Below are 11,303 nucleotides of genomic sequence, written 5' to 3'. Positions count from 1 at the left end.
GTGCTTTGCCAACAAGCATCAGTCGAAAGTGTGATAGATAAATGGAGCCATACAAAGTGTAAATTAAATCTTTTATTTTGTGAATATTTTTGCAAATTTTATTACTTCATTATGTCTGAATATAAGAAGAAATGTCGACAGTACAGTATTGAGTATTTAAAATATGGTTTTATTCAGTCTCAAATCTTTGAAATATGGGTTTATTCAAACTGTTATAATGGGGGGGCGTTACAAAATTTATGTCTTGCAAAGTGGGCGGTGGCCCGAAAAAGTTTGGCAACCTATGGTCTAGTGCTATAGATGCAAACGTCATTTTCACAGGGCTACACAGGCCAATAATAAAAAGTAATAAGATAAAATATAAAAATAACATAACATTTTAGGATAACAATTTCCCAAACTTTAGGGATGGAAAGTCAGTCATTATAATTAAGATTAGTTTGATAAAATAGGGCTTCAGCACTTTCATACGGAGGGGGCCGGACAGTTTTTCTACCACAAAACTACCGGTTTTTATCCCACATGACATGCAAACCGGCCAGAAAAACATGCAAGCAATAGACCTACTGGTTTCCCAGTCTTAATTGCTTCGGTTATAAATCAGTAAACACAGAAACTACTAGTGTCCAAAATGGAGATTATAATTGTATCAGAATATGCCCGTTGTCAAGTTTTAATTTCTCTTTTTAAGGAACAAAAATACAGTTTGGCCAAATATTTCAGAGTGACGTTTTATTTCAAGTTTACCGTTGACTTTAATTCGTTTTTTTTTTTTTTTTATTTCTAATAATTTTTAGCTAGTACATAATTTAGTTAACACATGCATAATAATTTTTAGTTAATACATAAATGATATGTTGCATAAAACAGTTTGATTCTAGAGAAGATTTGCGACGAGTCAAACCATTCAAAAAGTAGTCAACAAATTACGTCATCTAATCGAAGTTTGCTGAACACGTGATGCGTTATCGTTTTGCGAGCTGTTGCGTAGCGTATTGCGACTCTAGTCGTCTCTATTTGTAGTTTTGCTAGTTCTTGTGCATTGGTGACACTAACAGACTTTCAGTTTCGATTTGGTGATATATAAAGATCGCAAAACCACACTGATGAAACTCATGTGACCTGATTATCAAATATTGATATCGAAAGCTCGGTGTAAACGGTCGTTGGATTTATTTCAATGTGGTAGCAATTTATACTAACTATATATTAAATATGCTAAGTGGAAAGCATACCAGGGGTAAAGGAAGAGGCAGGAGTAAAGGTAAATCCAAATTATTAATGTTATTAATTTATTACTACAGGTCTGATTTGTGTTAATTTATTTGGAATTGCTGTGATATTTTTATTGATAAACTAAATCGTTTTGGTGAGTTATTTTGTCATAAGGCACTGTTAGAGTGATTTTTGAGAATTGCTGTCATAATTGCAAGAAAATGTTCAGGGCTGAGAGGTATATTTTTGAAACCATTTTGAACAATTTAAAATGTTACGCTGTAAGTTACATTATTATAGTCCAGGAATGAAATGGGAGAGCGAGGTGAGAGAGCAGATGCAACAAGTTTATGAGAGCGAATATATTGTTAATTGTGTGTGTTCTCCTTCGGTTAGTTTGTCTGTTTGACAAGATGAAAAAAATCCGCATATCCTTCGGGGGATATCAATCTTGCCCTATCCGTATATCTCATACGGATGAGGCAGAATTTTTCAACCAGCGAAATAGGCATACTGGTTAGAAGAACACACATTAAAAGTTAACAGAAATAATACACTGGTTCGCAACCTTAGTTGATTTTGTCGGAATTCCAAACAGACAAACGTGATGTGATTTCCTTCAAGTGAAATACACTTATGAAGATTCCCCGTGGCCTGGCCGGGAAGAGATCGATGGGTAGACTCTAACCCCCCTTCAACAAGTAAGAAGCAGTAGGTAAAGAACAAATGTAAATTCTTAAAAAGAATTTACATTTGTTCTTAAAAAGAAAGTTCTTTTTAAGAACAAAATAAATTCTTAAAAAGAAAGTAGTATTGATTTTTTTTTTTTTTCACTTACAGAAGACACACACCACACGTGGGTATATGTATACACACAACAACATAAAACTACAGAACGTGACAATTATGAAATTTTGATATCTGTTATTGTCAAGTACAATTAATTAAATTATATAAAATTAAATTAAATTAATTAAATTAATTATATAAAGACAGTGAAAAGATCCCAATACAAAAAGGCATCCGGCAAGGCAACACCATATCTCCCAAATTATTTATAGCTGCACTAGAGGAAGTCTTTAGAAGCCTTGATTGGGAAACAAAAGAAATAAACATAAATGGAGAAAGGCTGCATCATCCGAAATTTGCAGATGATATTGTCCTAATAGCAGATAATCTTGAAGATCTGGAAGAAAGACTAAATCAGCTAAATGAAGCCTCCAGAGTAATTGGATTAAAAATAAATACAGAAAAAACAAAAATAATGATGAATAAATACATAAACCATAGAACTGTCAAAGTTGAAAACCATGAAATAGAACAAGTTACTTCACATGTATATTTGGGCCAATTGTTATCCTTTGAGGATTGCCAAAGAAAAGAGATTGAACGAAGAATTCACCTTGGATGGATGGCTTATGGGAAAATGAGAGACATATTCAGAAGTAACATCCCTATGAGTCTAAAAAGGAAAGCTTTCAACTAGTGCATACTTCCTGTCCTAACATATGGAAGAGAAACATGGACTTTAACAGAAGCCTTAAACAAAAAGCTGAGAACAACACAACATTGCATGGAGAGAAGTATGCTAAAAATAACATTAAGAGATAGGAAGACAAACACCTGGATAAGATCTCAAACAGGTGTCATGGATATTTAAAAAACATTAAACAGGCTAAGTGGAGATGGACTGGTCATATTGCCAGATGCAGTGACAGGAGATGGACTAGAAAAACAACAGAGTGGAGACTAATGGATGGAGCAAGACAAAGAGAAAGAGAAGAAGGTGGAGGGATGAACTGGAAGAAATTGCAGGAGTGAGATGGATGGGAGAGGCAGAAAACGAGTTGTCTGGAAAATCATGGGGGAGACCTTCATCCAGCAGTGGACAGAACAAAAGTTTGAAGAAGAAGAACTGTCCATTAGTTAGTGTGTGTGCAGTGTTGATTCAGTGTATGAATCTGTTATTCAAATAGTTCAAAATATTCATTTCACTGTATATATACAGTCAGTTATTTGTGCACATAAAACACCACTAGAAATAACCACAAATTGTAGCTCATTTAGTGGTCCTGATGTGCGTGAAGTGACTGCATATGAAAAGTTGTTTGTGCATATGGGGAACACCATGTGTAGTAAATTGGTAAAATGCGTTTAACTAGGAATATCCATAATAGATATAGCCTGATAGCTACAAGTAGATAATAGATTGATATCAAAATTGGAGATCTTCAAATCAGCTCTTCATGCAGATGTCATACTTTTAAATAAATCCATTACAAGTCTATAAGCTCTCCAAAATTGAAAAGATAATAAACTTGGTATGAAAACAGCAATAGAAAGACATACTGAAAACATGAACTGAATCCTGAATGGGAAACCTATAAAACAAGTGAAATATTTCAGCTGTTTAGGCCTAATTTTAGTGAAGATGGTAAATTAAATATGGGAATAGGTAACAGCTAAATAAATTTATATGGAATAAACTAGCTGTATATAAGACAATGTTAAAACTGATCTGAGATCTGGGTTAGAAATAAAAAAAATTGTGGAATTAGAAATAAAAATGGTTAGAAATAAAAAATAAATAAATAAAATACTTTCATATCAGTAGTCTCCATCTTTAAGTGGAGACTAGTGATATGAGAGTTCTCAAAAAAAAAAAAAAAAAAAAAAAAAAAAAAAAATAGAGGAATGAACAAATGGAATCAATAGCAGAATCATATTAAAAATGAGGATATTAAGAAGGAACTTGACATTGTTAGCATTCAGGAATGAGTAAGAAGAGCTAGCTAAGTTAGCACGATCACTTAAACAGAATGGGAAAGAAAAAGGTTAAAAAACAAGTTTTCTTTTGTCAGGATGGTAGTTTTTTTTTTTTTACTAGGGGCAAACAAAGTGCCTTAGAAGTCCAAAATATAAGATCTGATAATATCAGACTCCTGACAGATAACAGATTAATTTGAAATTGGAAGTGATGCAAACTTCTCATGCACCACTGTTGTAACATCCTGTAAATCCTATCAGGAATTTGGTGATATTGATAATGACATTAGTTTCATAATGAGACTGGTAGTTATGACTTAAGAGAAAGCTTAGGCAAGAGGTTTATTGTAACAAGATCATATAAAATGTGATATGTCCATAAGAATATTGTTCAGTTGTATTTTTTTTTGTCTGAGGTAAAGTTGCAATAATGGCAAGCACATTGCAGAATGAAAATAATGTAAAATAGTACTGGAAAATAAAAGGGAATGTGTGATAACTATTTTTAAATTTTACAATATTCCCAGGTCATGAAAACAGCAATAGAAAGACCTTATGCCACTACCACAGATGCTTGTATCAAGAAATGACAATACATATATATACCTAACACTTGTGGCATTTGAAAGTTAACCTGACATTTTTAAAGTTAGTGGAGCCAACATACTAACAGAAAAAGTCCACATGAATACAACAAACACTGGTATCAGGAATCTACTAACGTGTACTACCAAACACTGAAGTGTTTGGTAGTACCCCCCCCCCCCCCAAAGCTATCCTGATGTTTTAAAAGTCAGTAAAATCAACATATTTTTCTGTATGAAGTAAGCTGATGCAGTTCAAGATAAGAATGAAGCATGTTGAATCTTTGTTCAGATTCTCCATCTTTTTTCCATTTGTATTAATGTTTGAAATAGTTTCAAGCAACATCACCACATCCAAAACTAATTTGGAAAAATCTAAATCAGGTAACTCGAATCATGTTTGAAATGTATTATTATGCTGCTACTTTCTGATCACTTGCTCAAACTTTTGGCTGTACTTTGTCCAACTCCTACTAGCACATGTTTGACACTTGGATAGATCTGTTGCATTGTTACTTACAGAAAAAAAAGCTTATCTTCTTTTTTTTTCCCTTCCTTCTAGTTTTTGCATAGATGATCCTGTTAATATTTTCCAACTGCTTCACTTTCACAATAATCAATGTGTCATAGACTGTTCACCAAAACAAGATCAAACGAATCTTTCTCACCATAGATAATGGGGAAAAAAAAATCTCCTATTCTTGATAGCATTCATTTGAAGGATGACATTGTTACTATCAAAATATTGTCTCCACAGCCATTGATTGTAAACCCTTCTGTAGTGTGAGTGCATTTGCTCTGAAGATGTGTTTCCATTTGGAAGTGATTGTGTGTTTCATGGAGGAAAATAAAACTAACAAATTTGCTACAGTTGTTTAGTGATCTTATTCACCTTGAATATTTCTGGTTCAGTATAGCTGATATCAATCTTTTTATTATTATCCACACAGGTAGATACATATATAAACATTCTCACCACCCATCTCAACAATATGGGATCATAAAAACCATTGTCAACAGAGCCTCTAACCTCTGTTCCACCCAATCGTTCTTTATAATGGAACTTGCCTTTATTCGTCAAACCTTCCTACCCAATGGTTACAATGCCAAAATCTACAAATTATTTGTCCTTTCTACCTCCTCATGTCCCTCTCAACATAAAGACTACAGTAATGCCATTGCTATTCTCTATATATCTGGGGCACCTCAGAAAAAATAGCAAGAACTTTAATAAATATAATCTCTGCATTGCTTTCAAACAAAGCTGGGTTCCCTTCTCCACTCTCCTGAATATCCACTTTCTCCCTTCCATATTCCAGTTGTTTACAAGGTTCCTTGTTCTTGCAACTTAGCTGATCTCTCAGTGTGACCATAGTATGATAACATTCGTCGCCACAACTATGGTCAGTCAGTTCTAACAGACCATGCCTTGAATACTTTGCACAGAATCATATGGAAGAAAACTACTATGCTCCATTGCAGCAATACAAACTTGAAAGACTCTTTTTGAAATAGTAGCAGACTTAAAAAAATTAGCCATAATCTTAATAAATATGGTTGTATTAAACTCCCCCAACTTTGGGAATCTAATTCTTAGGGCTCCTGCCCAACATCTATGACTAGCTAATACCACCCATAGAGGATGACAGTTTCCTTCATAGGACTTTAGTCTTTATTTATTCTCATCTCATTTCTTGCACTTATTGTTTTTGTGTGTGTTATTACAATTTTAGCATTATGTTCCTGAAGATGTCTGTAACTGAAACAAAATATTGAAATGATTAAACCTGTTGTTTAATTATTTTTCTTTGTGCTGCAGTTATTCCATTAAAGTGTAACATGAATGTATTATTACTATTATTATTCTTTCTGTTCATTAAAGAATGAACACTTGAAATAGGGGATTCCATAGAATTTTTATTCAAAAATTACAAAAGAAGTATAGTATAAGTGTGGTTTTGGTTAAGTCCTACACTCTGGAAAAATTTGAAAGATTTCTGGGAAACTTAAAAATTTCACGTGTTTGGATTCTTCTTGTCACTTGCAAACTTTCAGCTTCCTGGTGCAAAAGGAACTGAGTAAACATTTTAGACAAATTATTAGACTCTACAACCATGTTATAAATAATTTTTAATTTCCCAACATTTCAACCTTCATATTAAGGTCATCATTTGGAGTATACACACACACACACACATATATACAGAGACAAGCTAAATTACATTTCACACAGTATGCTTAAGAGACAAAGATTTGATCAATGGTTATTCTACTGGTCTGCCCTCTAATGACAATAAAACGAAAATAAATAAATGAAATAAAATAAATTATTTTATTTTCACTAGAGGATCAGGCCAATAGAATAACCGTTGATCAAATCATTGTCTCTCTCTTTAGCATACTGTGTGAAATGTAATTTAGCTTGTCTCTGTATATATATATATATATATATATATATATATATATATGTGTGTGTGTGTGTGTGTGTGTACTCCAGATGATGACCTTGCTATGAAGATTGAAACATCGGGAAATTAAAAATTATTATTTATAACACTGTTGTAGAGTCCATAATTTGTCTAAAATGGATGCTGATCACCATGTATCACTAAAGGAAAGGAGGTGAGTGAACATTTTTATTTCTGTCAGTCTTTGCAGCCTTGCATACATATATAGAAGTGCATATGGGAGAGATAAAAAAAAAAAACATAAACAGAAATAATTTAGCATTAGGTAGTGTACAAAATACCAGGTTAACAATGGAAATGTTTTTTTTTTTAAATACAACTTTTCCATAAAACAAAAGATTTGGTCACCAGGTTTTCATGGGGCCAGAGAAGATTCACAAAGGTTGTCAGTGGTCTTTGGAATGTGGAGCATGATGATAGATTGAGAGAATGTAAATTGCAAAGCCTCATGAATAGGTGGAAGGAGGTGTGGGGGGGGGGGGATATGATTGAGATATATAAGCTAATCAAGGGTTGTATTCAGATTGACATGGAAGAGATTTTTCATAACATGGGAGAGGAGGTAGAACACGAGGCCATTGCTGGAAACTGTATAAAGAGGATGTGAGCAATTCTTTGCATAGAGAGTGGTTGGTGAGTAGAATGCATTGCCTGAGTGTGTTGTGAATGTAGATACACTGAATCATTTTAAGGTGCAGTTGGATGAGTATTGTGTGCAATAGTGTGTACCTCTCATGATGAGTCTCTGACTCTATGGAGGTCGGATGTTAATAATAATAATAAAACAAACAGCTTCAAAAACATTGGCATATTTTATATTCATCACAGAATTACAAAAATCAAAGCAATATAGCTGTAGTTGGTGGACTGAGGTGGAGACGGTGAGTTGTAGAGTAGGTGCCCTCCCTTGATGAGGCTTTGGACTCCATGGAGGCGTCACATAATAATAATAGCCATGTGGCTCACACTTTCAGCCATTATTATATGAGGCAGTCTTCTTTTTCTATTTAAGCCCTTTTTTATAATCATTTTTGGTTAGAGATTCCCCCAGACACACACTTTGTTCCTATCATTTTCTGGTGAAGATTTCCCGATGCCAACATTTTTGGGCCATCTCCACTAGGTGATCCTTCAATTTTCTTTCCGGTTGTTCAGGAATCCGTCTTCCTTCATACAGATGCCATTGGGTGATTGTCTTTTGTTCATATGTCATTTTTCATCCATGCAGTATGTCCTACCTATTCTCCATTTTAATTTTAAAATCTCTTCCTTTACATCTAACACTTTTGTTTCTTTTTTTATAATATGTCCATACCTTATTTTGTCTTGCAGTCAGTGTTTAGCATGGCTCTCTCCATTCTATGCTCAGTTTTCTTCATTCTATTTCCAGTATTTGTTCGGTTATTGGCGATATCTCTAATCTTTGTCATAACCAAGACGACACACTATTTAAAAAGCTTGGCTGTATTTTCTGGTTTTATTTTACTGCACAGAACTTTTTTTCAGTTTGCCAAAAGCCATCCATTCTAGCCAAATTCTTTTTATTTCTTCATAAATGCTTCTTTTTCCTAATGTAAAAGTTCTTCCATGGTAGTTTACACATTTTTATATTGCTTTGTTTTGTTAATGTGTATTGTTATTTGTTCTTCTGTTACCTAGTTTCTTTTGATATTTGTCTTTAGAAGATTATTTTATTATTTTATAGTTTATATATAATACTACTATGACACTATATTTAATTAATTCATAATTTCTTCTAGTTCTCTTGTTTACTATTACTACAATATCAACAGCATATCATAAATGATTATTGTAAACAAAGATTCATAATAACAACAGAGAAACATTGAATTAGCCAAAATTCTATACAGCCAATAAACAAAATATATGAAAACAGCTGCTGCTAGTCCCATCCAAATAAATAAATCTTTGGAGTATATAAGCAGTACTGATCACCGAATAGCATTATGCATGCATAAGAATTCAGCAATTTTGTATGGTCAAAATGCAATTTCCTCAGTATTTCGCTGGACTTTTTGCATCTATAACTGGAGCATGTGTTTTACAACATTCCCTAGAGATGTGAAGTGTTAGAAATCAAATTCTTGCACAAGTATTACTGTTTCCAGAATTCTCTTTTCTTTCATTGTACCTTCTTTCACATTATTTTACTTATCAGATGCCTGGAAATATCCAGTTAGATAACATTCAGGCTGTTTATACTAGACTGGGAATATTCTGATATTTGGTCTTTTCAGAGAAGACAGTATTAGTGGAAATGCCAAAAAAATGACCCGTACATTTTAGTTAATAATCATTACAAATCTCAGTATAAAATAATGCTTACTTTTTCAGCTTCATAACCCAGTCAAAGTTGATGGCTGCATTCAGAAAAGAAGGTCACTTGTTATCTACAGGGTGTTCGGGATAAATTTGACAGTTTCGTAAGGAAAAAGAAAATCTTCTTTGTATCTATTAAATTTAATGAATTGACAAAAAAACATTACAGGCAGAGTTAATTACAATACTATCAACAAGATTTACTCAAAATAACCACCATTAGCATCGATCACAGCTTCAATTCTGCTTCGGAACCTCGAACAAGCTGATGCTACAGTCTCCCTGGGAAGGGCCGCAAAAACTGTTTTAATTTTATCCATTAACTGGGCTTTTGTATTACTGGAAGTGCGATTGGTGTCTTTTTCAACTGCGCTCCATACAAAATAATCCATGGGGTTAAGGTCTGGGGAGTTTGGAGGCCAAACATTTGGACTGGTGAAGTCGTAGAAATTTTCAGACAACCATTTTTGACTTTTCCCAGAGGTGTGGCAAGGGGCCGAATCCTGCTGCCATACATACGGCCTACCATTGGCTACCCTTGTTATCCAGGGCTTGACTACAGTTAGCAACTCCACGAACAAAGCCCGAATTCCAATGCCAGGGTTCTTCAACACCTGTTCCTGCAGATTTGCGAGGAATTCTGCTGTACGAACGCAATCAGATCGTCTGCTAGGGATCTTTCTTCTTGCTACATCCTCGTAGTCACCATTGCAAGTCTCTAGTTCATGCCTGATTGTTTTTACTGTATTCAGGGAGCATTGGGCAGCAGTCGTAATATCCTTATTTTGATGGCGGGCACGAATCATCATGATACAAGTTATTCTCTTCCATGATTCAGGTGGGTTCCAGCTATCCATCCTTTCTGACATCTTGTATATGAATGAAGAAGGGTCCAAACTTTTAAATGAAGAGAAGTGTGTGTTAATACATGTAACTTACGGAAAAATATAATTAATTATAAATATGTCAAATTTATCCCGAACACCCTGTATAAGTGCACAGTTTTGAAATATACAAAACTGTTCACCTGTGGATAACTGAGTGACTTTCTTTTCAGAATGTAGCTATCAGCATTGACTATTTCTAGTAGAAAATGTAATCAACCATCTCCTTTACTCAAAATGGAACTCCAAACTATCTGTGAAGTAAGAAATCTGAAGGTGTCTCTCAATTACTCTGTGGAAAATTTTCAGCTTTGCATGTTTAAACACTATCCACTTTAAATTTGCAACATGCATGATTTTAAGTCAAAATGTTTTTTTCCTGGGACAAAAGCTTTCAAGTTGGTTACTAACCACCATCTAGCAGTATTTGGTGTAGCCACCTGCAAGTGTGTATCAACTATCCATTTATCATTGACATTTCAGTGCTGAAATGATTTTGTAGTAATAATTGCTTCAAGTAATAATCACATTATATTTTGTTACATCGTACTTTATGCTACTCATCTCATTTTTTAAATGAGCTGAAGTTATGTGTTCCCACATGAGATGGTCAGTCATGAGTAATTAGCATATCCACTGTCTAACCAACAGTCTCTAGGTTCCATTCCTACTGTAGGCATGGATGTTCTCTGAATGTTTTTAGTTCAGAAGAATTTCATTGCCCAGTGTGAGACCATCACATAGCTTATTGGAGGCCTGAAGTTGCTTGAAAAAGTTTTCTGTATTTGGTCTTTAGGGCAGAATTTCTGGATTATCTAATGTTTAGGCTGCTCATGGTACTAATAACATACTTCTGGCTAAATACCCTTCCACGAGTGGAATTCACATAAAAAAAAATAAATGGTAGGATGAATGGCTATCATAAGTGCACACATTTGTGGAAAGCCGACATTGGAATTTCATTTCAGTTGTTTGTGGGATAAAGATTTTCATCAACCCATAAATGTGCATTGCAAGTATTAGTAGTCTTCATTCTATAAATTAAA

The 11,303-nt window shown here is 34.0% G+C and overlaps 1 long non-coding RNA gene across 1 annotated transcript in view; it reads left to right on the top strand.

The window, feature by feature from the left end:
* Positions 1 to 1,002: 1,002 nt before the first annotated feature.
* The window catches only part of LOC150095522 (uncharacterized), a 32,513-nt gene continuing 22,212 nt past the window's right edge, over positions 1,003 to 11,303 (top strand). Inside the window, exon 1 of the long non-coding RNA XR_016550080.1 lies at positions 1,003 to 1,264. This is a non-coding gene — a long non-coding RNA (uncharacterized LOC150095522). The remainder of the gene's footprint in view (positions 1,265 to 11,303) is intronic.

This window comes from Typopeltis vanoorti, chromosome 20 (assembly GCF_054136105.1).
Source record: "Typopeltis vanoorti isolate ZY-2024b chromosome 20, IOZ_Tvanoo_1.0, whole genome shotgun sequence".
Taxonomy (NCBI): domain Eukaryota; kingdom Metazoa; phylum Arthropoda; class Arachnida; order Uropygi; family Thelyphonidae; genus Typopeltis; species Typopeltis vanoorti.
The sequence above is the reverse complement of the archived record's forward strand: the minus strand, read 5'-3'. Positions and strand labels throughout refer to the sequence as shown.